At 41.1% G+C, this 13,869-nt stretch overlaps 1 non-coding gene across 1 annotated transcript; it reads right to left on the bottom strand.

Moving 5' to 3' along the window:
* Positions 1-1,319: 1,319 nt before the first annotated feature.
* trnaw-cca (transfer RNA tryptophan (anticodon CCA)) lies at positions 1,320-1,391 on the bottom strand. Its single transcript has one exon. It is a non-coding gene; the product is annotated as a tRNA-Trp (tRNA).
* Between the last annotated feature and the right edge of the window lie 12,478 nt (positions 1,392-13,869).

Raw genomic sequence — 13,869 nt, 5'->3', positions numbered from 1 at the left:
AATGTTAAAATTGTCAATGAACTGCAGAGACTGGACGGTACATTCAGCTGAAAGCCATTTGTTTAGTGCCAACAGTCGGCTGAATCCATACTGTTACATGCACCTCTCCATATTTCCTGACATTGCCCCCCCCCCCCATTGTTTTGCTTTGGTTCCACTTTTGTGCGCTCCCCGGGTCATTGGGGCCAACTTGCATGGGGGGGGGGGGGGTTTGGACCCGTCATAACTGTTGGCAGTTCTAGTTATTCCTGACTTGTATTTCGGTTAACCCTCTGGGGCCTGAGGTTATTTTCAGAGACAGAATATTAGCAGCATTTTTTTCCTCTGAGAGATGTCCCTAAGATTGAGTAATCAAAAACAAAATGGTGTCTTACAAACAATAAGTGTTGCTAGGTTACAACCCTGTCTATATATTTTCATCTAGCAAGCTAAGATAACTTGAGCAAACAGTGTTGAATAAGTTTAATAAACAACTTTGATTTGATTCTTTGATACTTGTTGGCACATTGGTGATTACAGATAATGATTTTCATTTTCATTGAAAGATTTTTTACAGATCATTTTTAAAATCTGCTTATATACATATCAGTAAACTAGCACATTTATCGGAACGTTTGTATTCTTCATTTCATTGTTTATTGATAAATATACTTGATTAAAATCTACTAACCAGGAGAGAAGGGGGGGGGGGGTATATCATTTTTTACCCAGATCCCAGTCCTAATATTCAGATACAGAGTTGGATCTGATACATATATTTACCTAAGTGTTAAATGATGAAAGATATGCTGAAAGCACCTCCAATAGAATTTGATATTAGTACTGATGCATTATGCGGAAACTTAATGGGTTAATTTAATGAAGCTGAATTTGAACAACTTAATAGATGTTTTATAATCTCTTTAACAGTTACTTTTCTTTTAGAAACTTAAAATGTGTTGTGTTTAAAATGTAAATTCTGAAAAGCATAGAATTTGTCAAAGTAGCATAAAATAGGGCTGTTGGTGAGTTTGCAGGTGCAGTGAAATTTTCCATGGTAACAGGGAGTTCCACCAATCAGATATGTCACTGTAAAAAATAGAAAGTTGGCACATCAAAGGAATGCTTTTGATCCTTTAATGCGGATCAAAGGTGCTTACGATGTTCCATCTACACCATTTAATGCATATACACATCATCTTTCTTATTGATTAATATAATTTAATGATCCTCAGTGGGGAAATTACAATTTACACTGGGTTACTAATCACACACAGGGCTGAAATACACACACGCAGGACCTATGCATGCACACGTGAGAGAACTGCAGTATGTACATTTGACCACGACGTGACTTGAACACGCAACCTTCTGATCTGGAGTCAGACGCACTACCATTGTGCCACGAGGTCATGTACACATCAACTTTCTTTTTGATTAATGCATAGCTGTTCTTTTTAAGGCATAAACACATATGCATATATGCCTATATGTTATATGCCTATACGTTCTTTTTGAGTAATACATACAGACATCATCTTTCTTTTTGATTAATATAATTTAATCTATAATATTTATAAATCCCCAGTGGGGAAATTACAATTTACACTCTGTGTACATTTTGTTAGTAATAACACACAGGCCTGAAATACACACACACACGCTCAGGATCTATTCAAGCACAAATGGAGAGATGTGAGAGGGAGTGGGCTACCAGCTGGACCAGCGCCTTGAGCGGTTGGGGGGGTACCTGGCAGTTCCCAGGATGTGAAGTGGCATCCGACCACACTCTGTAATTTGGTCCGCATGGGGACTTGAACTGGCGACCCTCCGGTTCCCAACGCAGCTCCCTACATGTGCCAACATTCTATTTTTTACAGTGACATATCTGATTGTAACGACAAATGTCAGGAAATATGGAGAGGTGCATTAAGACATCTTTTTAAAGCAGATGGACTTTTCCTTAAAGGAGAATTCCAGTCAATTTCAACACGTAGCTCTGTAGTTTGTACATTAGGAGGTCTGTCAGTGGAGAGAGAAATGAAACCAATCGGTGGTGTCTACCCCGTGTTATCCTCCTGCTAGAGTTAGCACCCAACAGCCTTAAACAGGGACAGTTAGTTTAAACCTGTTTTTAGCCTCTAAACAACCAATCAACCTCACTGAATACCAAACTGATTTTCACACGTTCTTTTGCTGCAAAGGTCATACATGTAGCTATGATACAGGATACATGGTTAGGCGTATTTTAATATTCATAGTGGGCAGTACTAGAATATTCTGATATGATATAAAGTCACCAGACGTCCGAGATCAAAACTGGGAACATAATCCCTGAAAATGGAGAGAAACGGGGACATTTCCAGTTTGACTATCAATCTGATTGAAAAACCTAATGTTGTGTCTTTAAAAACAGAACAGGGACAGAGGTAGTTTTTTATGTGATGTAGGCTATGATTGGTATTTTGTAAATCACACACTATAAATATGGTAGAGAAGCAGAAACAGATAGTGGCAGTAAAGTCAGATATTTTAATTTTAATTATAGAAACAAAATGATTATATTATTAGTCTACTTGAAGCTTTTTTTATTTGTCTCTCTCTCTCACTCATACACACACACACACACACAGACACACACTTTGCTACCACGTTGTTCTGCATCCATCTCCTCCCAGCCCTTGACATTTAGCAGCCCCACTCCCAACACACACACACACACACACACACACACACACACACACACACACACACACACACACACACACACACACACACACACTAGGGCGGCACGATATTGACAAAATGTGATATTGCAATATTGATTATGAAAACTGCAATATCGATATGTTTTCTGATATTTTTACACGTGTAAAATTACAAAATAGATTCATAACAAATTAAACTATTTCTCTTACAACAAAAGGGTTATTTAAACTGACATATCGAAGTGGTCCAACACCCTGAGCGGTTTGGGGGTTCAGTGCCTTGCTTCAGAGCACTTGGCAGTGCCCAGGAGGTGAAGTGGCATCTCTCCAGCCACCAACCCACACTTTGGTCCACATGGGGACTTAAACCAGCAACCCTCTGGTTCCCCCTAATTCCATACAGACTGATCTACTGCCCCCCCTAAACATTTGATCCCGACATAATTTGAACACACAACTTTCTGATCTGGAGTCAGACACGCTACCGTTGTGCCACAAGGTCTACTGATCAATAAATATACACATCAACTTCCTTTTAGATTAATGCATAAACACTAACTTTCTTTTTAATTAATGTATATACACATCAACTTTTGTTTTGATAAATTTATAAACATCAACTTTTGTTTTGATAAATGCATATACACTAGGGATGAGCGAGTACAGCGTTATCTGTATCTGTATCTGTTTACCACATGAATTATCTGTATCCGGATCCGTACTCTGACTGGGCGGGGCCTAAACCGGAAATGGTCAGATTTAACCAGGAAGTGGGTCGGGTTCTTTTGAAATGGGCGGGGCTTTAACCGGTATGTTATTTAAGCATGCAATTGATATGAGTTGATCAAAAATTGTTATATTTATTGCTGATTTGAAAACTATTTACATGACAGCATCAAGCTTCAGATCAATGGTGTTGTCATGGTAACAAACAAACTATATACAGAACGTTGAATAATGAATACAACACATGCGGTTGCAATTATGAAGTAAAATGTAATGAACAAGAGTTTTCATACTCAATATAACTTTCTTTTTTAACTTTTTATTTTTTATGATCAGTGTGATTTTTTTTTTTTTTTTTTTGGTTCTTTTTATTATTTTTTTATTTCCACACCAGGTATGTGTGAAATGTGTGTGTGTGTGTGTGTGTGAGTCAGCTGACAGTTAAAAAAAAAAAATCTCCGATGGCAGAGACGCAACTGGAGTTGCATTTAAACCAAGCAGCATGTCTGAAACCCACGTTCACCAGAAATCTACTGGTTACTATGTAAGGACTACAAACCCCACGTTTACCAGAAATCTACTGGTTACTATGTAAGGACTACAAACCCCACGTTCACCAGAAATCTACTGGTTACTATGTAAGGACTACAAACCCCACGTTCACCAGAAATCTACTGGTTACTATGTAAGGACTACAAACCCCACGTTCACCAGAAATCTACTGGTTACTATGTAAGGACTACAAACCCCACGTTCACCAGAAATCTACTGGTTACTATGTAAGGACTACAAACCCCACGTTCACCAGAAATCTACTGGTTACTATGTAAGGACTACAAACCCCACGTTCACCAGAAATCTACTGGTTACTATGTAAGGACTACAAACCCCACGTTCACCAGAAATCTACTGGTTAGTAGGCTCGTTCGAGATGACGAGAGCAGGCGGCAGCAGCGGGGGGCGGTGACAGAAAGCTGCGGTAAAGTCGGACAGTTTCCAGACGATTCCAGCCGCCTTCAGGCTGGACAGGAAGTGATGAAAACACTGTGGTGCGATTCTGATTTAATAAAATATAATCAGACCCACATATCAGCTTGTACACAGTCTCCAGTTGTTTTAATTATGACAGAGTAGCTGGCAAAGTGCTCTACATGCGATCTGTTGCTGATTTTAATGAACAACACACTGTAGATAATACATGATCTTATCAGATTTGTCTGTCTGACTTCTAAACGTCTCTATCAGCCACACAACATGTGTTCTTTACAGAATAAGTCTTTAAATCAGACAAATAGTAATTAAAATCCCTCCGATTCAAAAACGATAAAAAAGTTTATATAAAACGTCATCATGTTGTAAACCAATCAACTGTTCAATCAGCTGAGAAGCCGGCGTTTCCCAGCATGCTCTGGGTCCGCCTGGGTCCGCCTGGCTCTTGCAGTCGGTGAAAAGCAACTGCGCCGCCTGCGTCTCAGACCTGCGGCCGCCTTGCTCTCGTGAGATTTCCGTTGCCCACGTGTGCATGACGTCAGAGCAAGTCGGGATCAAGTCGGACACAAATCTAACCGGCATGCAACGGGCGCCGATCGCCGGTGATCGATTCTGCGCAGACCTGGCTCATCTCGAACGAGCCTACTATGTAAGGACTACAAACCCCACGTTCACCAGAAATCTACTGGTTACTATGTAAGGACTACAAACCCCACGTTCACCAGAAATGTACTGGTTACTATGTAAGGACTACAAACCCCACGTTCACCAGAAATGTACTGGTTACTATGTAAGGACTACAAACCCCACGTTCACCAGAAATCTACTGGTTACTATGTAAGGACTACAAACCGAAGTTAAAAACAAACCTGAAGCTGAAGAAACCCTAAACGTTAACGGAACAGATCCGCAGACCTGAGTGACTGACGGAGCAGAGAGAGAGAGAGAGAGAGAGAGAGAGAGAGAGAGAGAGAGAGAGAGAGAGAGAGCATTTCTCCATGTTCTGTGTGTGTGTGAGTGAGCCAAGTGTGTTTGTAGGCAGGGGGGGGGCGCTGTGATTATCACAGAACGCTGCGCGGCCAGTTGAGGAGTTTTATTCAATCCGAGCACGGATATTGACTCATATTACTCGTATAATACTTGTACTCGGCAAAAGTGCTTTATCCGTACCGGATACTCGTTTCAGCCGGGTACTCGGATCATCCCTAGTATATACCTTCACAAAAGTGCTTGTTTTGCCACTGAGAGGCTCTGATTATTATTCTAAATTTTTGACAACTTTATGGAAAGGATTTTAAGTAGGTTGACCTTTCTGTTGAAGAGTAAGATTCTTTTTTAAACATATAAAATCCACGTAATTAAAATTGCTAAATCCATCAGACTCCATGTGAATAAACAGTAATTTTAGCATCGTAAAACACGCACTTCATTCAAAGTCGAAAGAAACTAAATAAAACTATGAAAAGCCGTTTGGGTCGTCTTTTCACTTTTCCAACCATCACAACTCTAGTTTTGGTTTAATAAACTCCTAGTTACCGACCTACAGGTGAAAATATCTCTGCTCTAAACACGTTAAATTAATTTACACATTTATAGTGTTATGTGTATATTCTCATAATGTATTACAATATATTTTGTTTTCATCCCTCAAAAATAAATAAAAATAAAATGATAAAGTCTTATAGACTGGAATTGTCTACGGTGTATGACATCACAGCATTCTATAACACAGCAAAAGAACTAATGGCCAATCAGCTGTAAGTTCATGATGACATCATGAGTGAGGTCACAAAACGTCCATAGAGGACCTTATAAGTACAAGCCCTGTTGAGTCTTTAAGTTCAGGGTCCTGCTCCGGGTAGCTGGAGGCCAGCGGCTTCAGCAGAGACTAGGCGCTGCGAAAGCAGTTTGTCTTTGGAGGCCTCGCTGCCAGAAGACTAGGACCAGATGCTGCTAAAGCAGTTGGTCTTTGAGGCCTCCTCGTCTGAATCCGCCGACCTCCAGTCAGCCAGAGCAGAGGGCCCGACCTGCTCCGCTGAGGAACAGAGCTACCAGCTCTGGGGGCAGGGGTCAGGGACCAGGGTAAGTGGTTTAGAAAGGTATTAGGGATCATGAATGCGCTTCAGCAAAACTAAAAACAAGTCTGAAAAAAAAAGCCCATAGTGTCACACCACCTTGTGTGTGTGTGTGTGTGTGTGTGTGTGTGTGTGTGTGTGTGTGTGTGTGTGTGTGTGTGTGTGTGTGTGTGTGTGTGTGTGAGACCTCTCAGGTCATCTGGGACAGGTCTACTTTCTGTCCCCAGAGTCAGAACTAAACAGGGTGGAGCAGCTTTCAGTTTCTATGCTCCTCATATCTGGAATAAACTCCCAGAAACCTGTAGATCCGCTGCTACTCTCAGTTCTTTTAAATCAAGGCTGAAGACCTTTCTTTTTGATGCTGCCTTTCTTTACATGACTGCTCATTTCTTTAAATTTCTTATGCTGCACTGTAACTTTTATTCTTGTGTTTTATGTGTCCTAATGTTTCTATTTTGTTTTTAACTGTCTATTCATGTGTTTTATCAGTTTTTAATGCTTATGATTATTAACTGTTTGTACTTGTGTTTTATCTGTTTAACTGATTTTATGAAAAGCACTTTGAATTGCCCTGTTGCTGAAATGTGCTCTACAAATAAAGCTGCCTTGCCTTGTGTGTGTGTGTGTGTGTGTGTGTGTGTGTGTGTGTAACTAGATAAAAAATGAAATGCTTTGGACTTTTAATTGGCACTTTAGGGATTTATGGCTTAGACCAATGCTGTTTATGTAATGTTTAGGTAATATTTTATGTTTGTCTGTGATTTGTCCTCAGACCTGCTGTACTTTCCTATGGACTATGGGATCAGGTCAGAGTTGACTGTGGGAAAAAGGTTTATCTGGCATTATTCATACAGGAAAAGCTGGCAGAATACAGAAACAATACTAAAAGGCAGCCTTACCTTCAGACTCCTTCTACAAGGGTGAAATGAATGTTTTGTTAAAAATTAATCCAGGTTTCTTGCAATTGTATTTCTAATGAAGGCTGGCAGACTTACACTATCCTTAAAAACCTGCACAGATTCATGTGATTGAGAGAATGTGGTGGGAGGTGAATCCCAGAGTCAACTACCCTTTGAAGACAGCTTTGGTAGAGCTGGGGGACCAAGAGGAAGTCAACATGGACAAAACATCAAAATATTATGTGTCAAACCAAAGACATGCCAGCTGGCTAGGATTGGCATCACAAAAGTCATAGAGGCATGGAATGCACACAGGATCCCGGGTATAATTAATTTAACATTACTGGCTACATTATGTTACATTATATTACATTATGTTTCAGGTGTTTGATGTGTTTCAAGTGTTTCACATGTTTGATGTGTTTAAGGTTTTTGATGTGTTTCAGGTGTTTGATGTGTTTGTGTTTTCGTTGTGTCAGATGTTTCAGGTGTTTCATGTGTTAAATGTTTTTGATGTGTTTCTGATGTTTGATGTGTTTCAGGTGATTGATGTATTTCAGGTGTTTTATGTGTTTGATGTGTTTCAGGTGTTTCAGGTGAAGTGTTTGAGGTTTTCCAGGTTTTTAGGTGTCAGGTGTTTGATGGGTTTCAGGTGTTTGAAGTGTTTCAGGTGTTTGAAGTGTTTCAGGGGTTGGATGTGTTTCAGGTGTTATATGTGTTTGATGTGCTTCACATGTTTCATGTTTTTCATGTGTTTCAGGTGTTTGATATGATTCAGGTGTTTCAGGTGTTTGACATTTTTTAAGTGTTTCAGTTGTCTGATGTGTTTAATGTGTTTCAGGTGTTTGATGTTTTTGTACTTCCGGTGTTTAATGTGTTTCAGGTGTTTTATGTGTTTGTCTTTTATTTGTTTCAGGTGTTTGATGTGTTTCAGGTGTTTGATGTGTTTCAGGTGTTTCACATGTTTGATGTGTTTAAGGTGTTTGATGTGTTTCAGGTGTTTGATGTGTTCAGGTGTTTGATGTCTTTCAAGTGTTTGATATGTTTAATGTGTTTCAGTTGTTTGATGTGTTAAATGTGTTTCAAGTGTTTGATGTGTTTGTGCTTCCTGTGATTGATGTGTTTCAGGTCTTTGACGTGTTTAATGTCTTTTATGTGTTTCAGGTGTTTGATGTGTTTCAGGTGTATGATGTGTTTAAATGTGTTGGATGTGTTTCAGGTGTTTGATGTGTTTCAGTTATTTGATGTGTTTCAGTAGTTTTAGTTTTTGATGGTGTTTCAGGTGTTTTATGTTTTTCCAGTGTTTGATGTGTTTCAGGTGTTTGATGTGTTTGTGTTTCCGTTGTGTCAAATGTTTCAGGTGTTTGATGTGTTTGATATGTTTCACATGTTTGATGTGTTTAAGGTGATTGATGTGTTTCAGGTGTTTAATGTGTGATGTGTTCGATGTGTTTTAGATCTTTGATGTGTTTTTTTGTGTTTGAGATGTGTTTTGGGCATTTGAAGGGTTTCAGTTGTTTGATGTGATTTAGGAGTTTCAGTTGTTTGATGTGATCAATGTGTTTCAGGTGTTTGATGTGTTTTTGCTTCCTGTGATTGATGTGTTTTAGGTCTTTGATGTCTTTAATGTCTTTTATGTGTTTCAGGTGTTTGATGTGGTTCAGGTGTTTGATGTGTTTAAAGTGTTGGATGTGTTTGATGTGTTTAAGGTGTATGATGTGTTTAAGGTGTTTGATGTGTTTGTGTTACTGGTGTGTCAAATGTTTCAGGTGTTTGATGTGTTTAAGGTGTTTGATGTGTTTTAGGTGTTTGATGTGTTCAGGTGTTTAATGTGTTTCAGGTTTTTGATGTATCTTATGTGTTTCAGGTGTTTGATGTGTTTCAGGTATTTGATGTCTTTGATGTGTTTGATGTGTTTCAGGTGTTTGGTTTGTTTCAGATGTTTGATGTGTTTCATGTGTTTCAGGTGTTTGATGTGTTTCAAGTGTTTGTGTTTGATGTTTTACAGTTGTTTGATGTGTTTGATGTTTTTCATGTTTGATGTGTTTAAGGTGTTTGATGTGTTTAAGGTGTTTGATGTCTTTCAAGTGTTTGATATGTTTAATGTGTTTCAGTTGTTTGATGTGTTCATAATAAATAGCAAACAGCTGATTTATTCATCTGACTCGTAGAATAACGCCAATGATTGACTTGTTTTAATGGATCCCTACAGAGATAGACCTGTTAGTTAAAGAGGAACATCCTTTTAGTTTAGATCCTTTAGTTTCCAACCAGACCAGAGTGGTGATTGTAACAGTGGAAAGATGAACCAAGACGGCTCTACATATATATATTTCTTTTTCTATTGACTATAGTTGTGTGTGTTATTAACAGAAATCAACCTGTCAACATTTCTATTCATCATAAAGTTCCAATATAAGTTTTTTACGCCAGTTCAAAATGGAGCTGAACACGGAGGAGGATTTCTCCCTAATGGCCGCTCTGCTCTGCTCCGTGCCCCCGCTGTCCGGTAATAGTTAAAGCAGATAAAAACCTAAAGAACACTCAAAAGCTTCAAGATAAAACTTACTTAAGGAGCTTCTTCATTCACGTTCAAGAGAAGGCCTGTTTCCAGCCAGACTATGGATTGATTCATGAAATCGCTGTTATTAATATGTAGTCATTCCAAAAAATGAGATTTGCAAAACAAAAACTATATGAACACGGTGACAAGCCTGGGAATATTTGTCATACGTGATCAAAAAGAATCAGACTCTCAAATATAGCATTCATTAACGACAGGAATGGCAAACAACTCTTTGACTCAGATGATATTAACAACACCTTCAAAACATTTTACGAAAATCTCTACGAGTCTCAGATCTCTAATGACACTACAGAGCTAATGGACACCTTTTTTTCCAACTTTAACCTTACTTGTTTGACAGAAATCCAAAAATCAACATTAGACAGTCCTATAACCATTAAGGAAGTCACGGAAGCCATTGGAGGTCTGCAGTCTGGAAAAACAGCAGGGCCTGACTCTCTTATTGTAGAATTTTACAAGGAGCTCATCACCCTACTGGTCGAACCGCTGCTACACATGTTTAACGACTCTTTTCGAAAAGGTCACTTGCCCATGTCATTGAGGGAAGCCAACATATCTCTAATACTTAAAAAAATAAACCACCGGAAGATTGTGCCTCGTACAGGCCAATTTCCTTATTAAATGTAGACTTAAAGATCCTTTCAAAAATATTAGCGAAATGTTTGGAGATCCTACTCCCAACACTTATCAATGAGGATCAAACTGGCTTCATTAAGGGACGTTGCTCCTTTAATAACATGCGTAGGTTGCTCAACGTGATCAGCTCTTCAATCAAAGTGCAATGCCTGGTCTAGTTGTTTCCCTAGACGCCGAAAAGGCATTTGATCGCGTTGAGTGGTCATATCTTTTCTACGCTATGAGAAAGTTTGGCCTGGGGAAAAATGTTGTAATTGGATCAGATTACTTTACAGCGAGCCTTGCTCAGCTGTTATTACTAATGGTTTACGATCGCCAATTTCCGGGTGCAAAGGGGAACACGGCAAGGCTGCCCCCTATCGCCCCTGCTTTTTGCTCTGGTTATGGAGCCTCTGGCAGAGGCGGTGCGGACCCATGGGGGATATGTGGTCTGACCATTGGGGAGAGACAACACAAGATTTCTTTATATGCTGACGACGTACTCATATTTCTATCTCAGCCTGAGGACTCTATCCCGCATCTCATAGAGACCATTAACAGGTTTGGGGACTTTTCGGGCTGTAAAATCAATTTCAACAAATCTGAGGTCATGCCACTAGGCACATTAAAACGTCAACCATCTATACCTGCTGGCTTGATATAGAAAGCTCTATGTCCAGGTTCCCTTTAAAAAACTTACTTTTTTTGGGAAAAAACTATACTTTAAAAACGTACTGCAGTAACCCCATTACTATTAACACTGTGAGGGCATGGCAAATGGTCCAAAAACTTGAGGACAGGTTCCAAATTATATCTCCTCTTACACCTATTTGTGGTAACCCGATGTTTCTACCTGGCGCCATGGACTCTGGCTTCAAAATATGGTCAATAAAGGGAATTCGTACGCTTTCTGACTTGATGGAAGGTAACACATTATTATCATTCTCCCAACTATTGGATAAATATGATATTGGGAGGCAGGATTTTTTTCGTTATTTGCAAATAAGAGATTTCATACAGAAAAAAACCGCACTCGATGTGGACCAAACAATTTCAGTGTGTGAAAAACAGCTTTTTTCCCCCAGGGTAAAAACTTCAAAGTCTTTTACAACTTGCTGAAAGAGCACCCCTCACCAAATACATTTCACCTAAAAGAAGTTTGGGAAAAGGAATTGCAGTGGGCAATAAATCAGGAGGGATGGGATGAGGTTTGGAAGAATGTAAAGTCTTTAAGTATTTGCAATCGGGTTAAGTCCATACAATTTAAAATTTTACACCGTGCGCACATTTCTCCTTCTCAGCGAAGTAAATTCAATGCAAGCCTCTCACCATTTTGTCTAAAATGTAGAGTGGATATTGGTAGTCTTACACATTGTTACTGGTCCTGCAGGGAAATTCAACATTTTTGGCATATAATAAAATGTGAATTAGATAAGATTTTCTCTGTTTGCACACAATTTAACCATTGTATTTACTACTTGGTTTAACCGACGCCGGTATTACTGGTAAATATCAGCGTCAACTCTACAGAATGCTTACTTTTTGTGCAAGAAAATGTGTGGTATTGAATGGATTTCTGACAAAGTACCAAGTTAATCACAATGGCTAAATATAGTACTGGACTATATAGCTCTGGACTACTTGACGAGCAAACTGCACGATAAAGAAAATAACTTTATAAAGTTTGGGAACCTTTTACTTCTTATGTAGGTTTTGAAACTTCGGTTCTTCTTCGGAGAGGATTTGTAATTTGAGGATGACCGAATTGTAAACATCTGAAATGTTTTGGTATAGACCATTTGTTTTCCATTGCTGTCTTTTCTCTTTGGTAGGTATGTATATGTGTACGCATATAGGTATGTAACTCTAAGAGCTGGATTGTTCTCTTGTTCTTGTCTTGTATTGCATTTGTTTGTTTGTCAAAACGTTGAAAACCAATAAAATAATTAAAAAAAAACAAAAAAACCTAAAATTCATAAATTTAAATCATAAAATTTTAAACCCAGGTTATTTTTGTTAATAGAAACTCATTTCTGAATAAAGAAACCTAACATGTAAAATTCAAGTGTTGATCCCAAAGTGATCACCTTTTTGTGCAATTGTTTTAGTTTGGAGGCATGCATAAAGTAATGGCAAAAAGAAACAGTTGTGCTTCCAGGCAGATTAAATCATTCATAGCTTAGAATTATCAGAGAAGTATGGTAAAATTGGTTCAGTTTAATATCACCACAGATATAAGTAGGTACATGCAGAAAACATGTCAAAGGCACATCAGGTTGACAAGGTAACAGGCGTCAGGTTGGCGGCCTGGTCCCCCAGCGTTGGTTGGCGGCCTGGTCGCCAGCGTCTGGTTGGCGGCCTGGTCGCCCAGCGTGGTTGGCGGCCTGGTCGCCCAGCGTCTGGTTGGCGGCCTGGTCGCCCAGCGTCTGGTTGGCAGCCTGGTCGCCCAGGGTCTGGTTGGCAGCCTGGTCGCCCAGCGTCTGGTTGGCAGCCTGGTCCCCAGCGTCTGGTTGGCAGCCTGGTCGCCCAGCGTCTGGTTGGCAGCCTGGTCGCCCAGCGTCTGGTTGGCAGCCTGGTCGCCCAGCGTCTGGTTGGCAGCTGGGTCGCCCAGCGTCTGGTTGGCAGCCTGGTCGCCCAGCGTCTGGTTGGCAGCCTGGTCGCCCAGCGTCTGGTTGGCAGCCTGGTCGCCCAGCGTCTGGTTGGCGCTGGTGTCGCCCAGCGTCTGGTTGGCAGCCTGGTCGCCCAGCGTCTGGTTGGCAGCCTGGTCGCCCAGCGTCTGGTTGGCAGCCTGGTCGCCCAGCGTCTGGTTGGCAGCCTGGTCGCCCAGCGTCTGGTTGGCAGCCTGGTCGCCCAGCGTTGGTTGGCAGCCTGGTCGCCCAGCGTCTGGGTGGCAGCCTGGGTCGCCCAGCGTCTGGTTGGCAGCCTGGTCGCCAGCGTCTGGTTGGCAGCCTGGTCGCCCAGCGTCTGGTTGGCAGCCTGGTCGACCAGCGTCTGGTTGGCAGCCTGGTCGCCCAGCGTCTGGTGGCAGCCTGGTCGACCCAGCGTCTGGTTGGCAGCCTGGTCGCCCAGCGTCTGGTTGGCAGCCTGGTCGCCACGTCTGGTTGGCAGCCTGGTCGCCCAGCGTCTGGTTGGCAGCCTGGTCGCCCAGCGTCTGGTTGGCAGCCTGGTCGCCAGCGTCTGGTTGGCAGCATGGTCGCCCAGCGTCTGGTTGGAGCCTGGTCGCCAGCGTCTGGTTGCAGCCTGGCGCCCAGCGTCTGGTTGGCAGCCTGGCGCCCAGCGTCTGGTTGGCA

The sequence above is a fragment of the Etheostoma spectabile genome, unplaced genomic scaffold, assembly GCF_008692095.1.
Source record: "Etheostoma spectabile isolate EspeVRDwgs_2016 unplaced genomic scaffold, UIUC_Espe_1.0 scaffold00018594, whole genome shotgun sequence".
NCBI classification, from domain to species: domain Eukaryota; kingdom Metazoa; phylum Chordata; class Actinopteri; order Perciformes; family Percidae; genus Etheostoma; species Etheostoma spectabile.
This window is presented reverse-complemented; position numbering and strand designations above follow the sequence as displayed.